The sequence below is a fragment of the Schistocerca serialis genome, chromosome 3 (genome assembly GCF_023864345.2).
Source record: "Schistocerca serialis cubense isolate TAMUIC-IGC-003099 chromosome 3, iqSchSeri2.2, whole genome shotgun sequence".
In the NCBI taxonomy this organism is placed as follows: Eukaryota; Metazoa; Arthropoda; class Insecta; order Orthoptera; family Acrididae; genus Schistocerca; species Schistocerca serialis.
This window is the reverse complement of record NC_064640.1, coordinates 913,949,945-913,955,944: the sequence shown is the minus strand read 5'-3', so window position 1 is coordinate 913,955,944 and position 6,000 is coordinate 913,949,945.

The following is a 6,000-nucleotide window of genomic DNA, read 5'->3' as shown; positions in this document are numbered from 1 at the left end:
ATTTTACGATTGCCTTGAACTTTTTCCATAAACGCTCTACATTCTCAGTGATGGAACAGAAATTTTCGTTTTGATTTGTTAGGTAGTCTGAAATCTGCCTCCTATTACTCTTGCTAAACAGATAAACCTTCCTCCCTTTTTTATATTCCTATTTACTTCAACATTCAGGGATGCTGCAATGGCCTCATGATCACTGATTCCCTGTTCAGCACTTACAGATTCAAAAAGTTCGGGTCTGTTTCTTATCAGTAGGTCCAAGATGTTATCTCTATGAGTCGGTTCTCTATTTAATTGCTCGAGGTAATTTTCGGATAGTGCACTTGTAAGGTGTCAGGCAAATCCAACACCTTCCATGAAAACCCTGACATGATAAGCAAATCCAGTAGTATGTCACATAGCTCCAAATAAATCATGACATCAAATTATCCAAAGTAATACGAGTAACGAGTGAGCAAATGGAATACCACAGACTAACACAAGAATGCCTAAATGCATGTCATACCTTCCCAACGTGAGACAGACGCAGTTCCGAGGGGAGAAACGAGAACAGAAGCCGAGAGCAGAACCGTGTTAAGTTAGAAGGCCCTAAGATAAGGGACGAACACCCACGTCGCCAGCTAACCGCTAGGACCACCCCCCAGCCCATGTTGAAAGCTAGAGCCCTCCAGAAGAACAGTATAGATCATACGATAACACAAAAAGGGCCACCCCAGCCGCAAGTTTTAGTGTGAGACTTTTTCGCGTCTCTGTTACGTTGCCAACTTTAAAAACATTGCCCCACCACAAAAAGTATAACGTTTCTCATTGGATAGACAGAATTTTTGTAGGTGGAGCTTAAGGTTAACATTGACACCCTGATTGGTCAGATGAAAACACAGCCAGATAGTTTTTTTAAACCAACTTCGGTAAATTGTAGTAAGGAGAAGTTAGGAGAGTGTTGCTTCCGAGATGGTGAGGTGAGCGGAGCTGTGCTGCCCGCCGCCCCTTGACGAACACCGACAAGGTAATGAACGCACGCGATGCCACATAACAGCGCATAAAGCTTCACTCAGAACTGCAGAAGTCTCATCTGTTACACCCCCTTTTTGCGTAATACTAGTGTCGATCGTCAATTAAAGCTCATGGTGTTCACATTTGCCACTTGAAGTAAAAATCTGAAACGCGATGATTTTTCTGTTATATAGTTATTGAGAAGCCACATCAGCCACTGTAATTTATGACAAGTTAGATAAGTAATTAAAGATAATTGAGGCTCACTGTAGACCATTTTGATGGTATTCACTTTTGTGAAACTTAATTTAAACCTAGATTATAGATGTGATATGGCGTAGGTCATCCTTCGATCCATTGTAGAACTTGGAAACCCATTCAGGGAATATTCGTTTACATTTTTGTTGAACGCAGCTGGTTTTCACCATCCTGTATTAAAACATTTCCTTTTATCAACAGTGTAATTTATAAACCATGTTTTGTGAGAAGAATAAAGTTTCCAATGGTAAACTTAACTGCTTTTTCGACGTTATTTTACCAGCTAACTAAAAATAGGAAAGTCTTGAACCCCTTCCACTAAATTTAGTTAGTATTAAGATTCTTTTGCAGGGAGTGCAGTGGAGCTGACGCTGAGATCATGAAGTATTTGGTTATATCATCGCTAGTGTCACTGAACTCTTCTGAATTCGACATGTCATGTGTGGTCTGACGTCTCCTTACCAGCAACAGGTCCCAGGTTCAAACTAGTCAATTCCCTAAAAAACACGCTCAGAGCGTCGTTGCACGAAAGTGGTACGGAGACACGATATAGAACAAACAGACACCACGCAGAATGTTTAGACACTCAGTATAATGTCACTTGATGCTCTGTCCCTACCACCCATCCTAATCATCAGTGTCCCAATCTATATCCGGTAAATTGAAATCTGCACCTAAGACTATAACATGCTGAGGAAATTTATGTGAAATGTATTCCAGATTTTCACTCAGTTGTTCTGCCATTCATGCTGCTGAGTCGGGAGATGGGTAAAAGGAGCCAATTATTAACCTAGCTCGGTTGTTGAGCGTAACCTCCACCCATAATAATTCACAGGATCTATCCACTTCTATTTCACTACAGGATAAACTACTACTAACAGCGACAAACACGCCACCACCAGTTGCACGCAATCTATCCTTTCTAAACACCGTCTGTGCCTTTGTAAAAATTTCGGGTGAATTTATCTCTGGCTTCAGCCAGCTTTCAGTAACTATAACGATTTCAGCTTCGGTGCTTTCTATCAGCGCTTGAAGTTCCGGTACTTTACCAACGCAGCTTCGACAGTTTACAATTACAATACCAACTGCTGCTTGGTCCCCGCATGTCCTAACTTTGCCCCACCCCCTTTGAGGCTGTTGCCCTTTCTGTACTTGCCCGAAGCCATCTAACCTAAAAAAAAACGCCCATTCCACGCCACAAAACCCCTGCTACCCGTGTAGCCGTCTGTTGTGTGTAGTGGACTCCTGACCTATCCAGCGGAATCCGAAACCCCACCACTCTATGGCGCAAGTCGAGGAATCTGCAGCCCACACGGTCGCAGAACCATCTCAGCCTCTGATTCAGACCCTCCACTCGGCTCTGTACCAAAGATCCGCAATCAGTCCTGACGACGATGCTGCGGATGGTGAGCTCTGCTCTCATCCCGCTAGCGAGACTGACAGTCTTCACCAAATCAGATGCTCTGTCCCGCCGCCGGAAGCCGGAGAGGATTTCCTCCGATCCATAGCGACACACATCATTGGTGCCGACATGAGCGACCACCTGCAGATGGATCTCAGAAAGTGTGCATTTCATGAACCGTGTTTATTGGACTTATTTTTCTTCTTTAGATGAGCACTGCCATTTCCCAAACACTGTATAAAAAGGAGTTCAGTGAAGTTATTTTCTTTACTCACATAAGAGCACGGGACAGGAAATGCTGGGGAGATATACAGTCTGTCTGCAAAATGAAAAGTGAGTACTGCTTGTGGTGTGGGAATTTGCCTTTCTCGGAAGAACGTTACAGCTGCCATGCGGGATAACAACAATCAATTTCCTCTCTACAAGGGTAGAACAATATGCAGAGACTTACATAGAGTTTTGCTCTATACGTTTCTAGTGTTTCTATTGTTAGTAACTCAGATTTGTATTCCATGTAGTGTTGATGCACTTAGTGGAAAGGGAAAACGCCTTGGACATGTCTGCACAGTGCGTCTCGAGTGATTCATAAAGTGCGCTGTGGAGGGTCGATATAACTTTGTGAAACAGCTTGTAGTTGCGTCTTGTGACGTAGTGGGGTAGGTGGAGTGGGGAATAACCTTCTCGCTCTTCAGTTTGCAGACCTGTGTACGAGGGAAGTGCATGTTCACAATCCGGCAACCAAAGTTCACTCGTGCTTCCAAACCCCACACTCGTCCCCTCCAACCTGTTACACCCTAAGAACACAATTTATGGCTTAAAACGGCTCTAAACTCTTAGATGTGAACATACATTTAATATTTATTTGTAATCCACTTCATTTAACAGTAAACATTTTTATACCATTACAACACTTGTTGTTAATAATCTGCGATTTTTCCATCAACTACAACGCGAAAACCATTAGTTCTTGGGAAAAAATGGTTAGGACCTTTTTGTAGAAAATGTAACGTAGATTATTTTTTTCACTGCGAAAAATTTTCGCTAGAAGCCATGATCACCACCCCAACGCTCACATCCCATAGTTGGAGATTTTTAGTATGTTGTTCATGACACCCCCCCCCCCCAACCCCCTCACTACAGAAAAATTTGTGGCGACACTAATTTTTTCCGCTATTCGCCCTTTTTCGCTATTTAGCTGGTCTATAAGACACTGATGTGTTTGAGGGCTGCATCGGTTTTACTAGATCAAATGGTTCAAATGGCTCTGAGCACTATGGGACTTAACTTCTGAAGTCATCAGTCCCCAGAACTTAGAACTACTTAAACCTAACTAACCTAAGGACATCACACACATTCATGCCCGAAGCAGGATTTGAACCTGCGACAGTAGCGGTCGTGCAGTTCCGGACTGCTCGGCCACACCAGCCGGCTTTACTAGGTTGCTTAACAGTAGAGAAACTACACTGTTGTTATATTTATAGGGAGATGCCTCCCACGGAATTCATTATTTGTACATAAAGGCCTTACTACAGTACTATCTCAGTTTTTTTCTTTGTTGTATTTCAGTTCCCCATATGGGGTGGGCTGGCAGCAGCATAGGCGCCGCTCTTCAGCCGAGAGACAGACATTAATTACAGAACATGGAGACAGTTAAAAAACAACAGAAAGGAGGAAATACGTCGAAACAGACATATAAAAGGAGAAAAATTATAGGAGACAGCGTAAGAAAAGGGGGTGACTGTAAAATGGTGATAAAAATCTAAAAGCTGTACACACAAAACCACACACTGTGACGATTAAAAGAAACACAAGGCGAGGTATGGCTGGAGCATAAGAGTAGGGATGGACTGCGTAGCACATAACAATCACTGACAGTAACACTACGTACAAGTCCAGCAAACAATTAAAATCACAACTCTTGACGTCACGGGAGAACGGCACCAAACACAACACTGACGTGGCACACCGATAACGATGAGCCAACTGAGAGGAAGGGAAGGATGGAGGAAAAGGGAGCTGGGGGGGGGGGGGCGGCGGCGGCGAGCCTAAGGGGGCACGGTAGGGAAGGATGTGGGAGGGAAGCAGTCGTGAAGAGTGGGGGGAGAGGAAAATCCGCCCTGGGAGGAGGAGGGGAGAGGTATCTCAGGTTAAGTTCTTTATTTTTACTTACATCTAAGGCGTTATTCTTTTAGTGTCACCAACTCTGGCTTCCCTTCATATCGAGTAGGTATACTGAAACAGACGTAACTCTTGAAACGTCCCCTTTTGAAAAATTATACATGACTGTGCGTAAACTGACACACAATATATTTTTTTTAGCGCAACGCAATCTGACTTTCAGAAATCCCTACAAAAGAATGGCCCTGACTAACATTAACCTATACCTTTCACAAATCACTTACCTCACAAAAATCTTCGTTACTCAAGCTACTGCAATACAGCGAGCGCCACTACTGTCAGCTAAATAAAAGATTCAAACTATGGAAGGCACTAACTACTGATAGGCATAGTTAGCAAATGAAAGATTTTGATAGAGAAGAAACAATGTATTTACCTTAATAGTGTTCAAAGGTCATAATATACATAGCAGTTCATGACATCCAGTCTTACAAATTTCAAAACTACACCATTTCTCTCCCCACATCCACCACTGCTGGCGGCTCACCTCCAACTGCGCAACGCTACAATGGCAGACAGCAATGCAAACTAGCCACAGACTGCACACAGCACAGCCAGTCATTTTTCATACAGAGCGCTACGTGGCGTTACCAATAAGAAAACCTAAACGTGGCGTTACCGAAAAGAAAACCTAAACAGCCTACTTACATAGCCCCCATGTTCCCCACAAAAAAATTTACAAATTGTTTTGGGCAGTGGCCAGTAACGATTTGATAAAATTTTTCATAATTACAATAACGAAGATATCAAATGCACACACTTATTGATACAATGTTGGTCAAAAGCTAACATTTTCTCACAGTCCATAAAGACAGTCCTGATCGTTTATCACAGTAAAATAGTAGTGTTTTTCTCAAAGTCTGAGCAGTAGAAGAAAATGCACACGGAAGTAATAGATTTTCATGCAGTCTTGAAGTAGTGTTGTCCTTCCAACGAAAAGACAGTGCTGACTCTTGACATGCAGACAGGTAATGGGCCACAACAGAGCAAACCCACAACAGTCATTCGAAGTTTTGAAGACCATTGGTAGGTAGGTCATCACAGAGCAGACCCACTGTAGTCCTGGTAGAGATTATGGTATTGGTGGGCCACCAGAGGTGCAGACCCACTGCAGTCCTTGTAGAAATAATGGTACTGGTGAGTCAGCAAAGGTGTAGATCCACTGTAGTCCT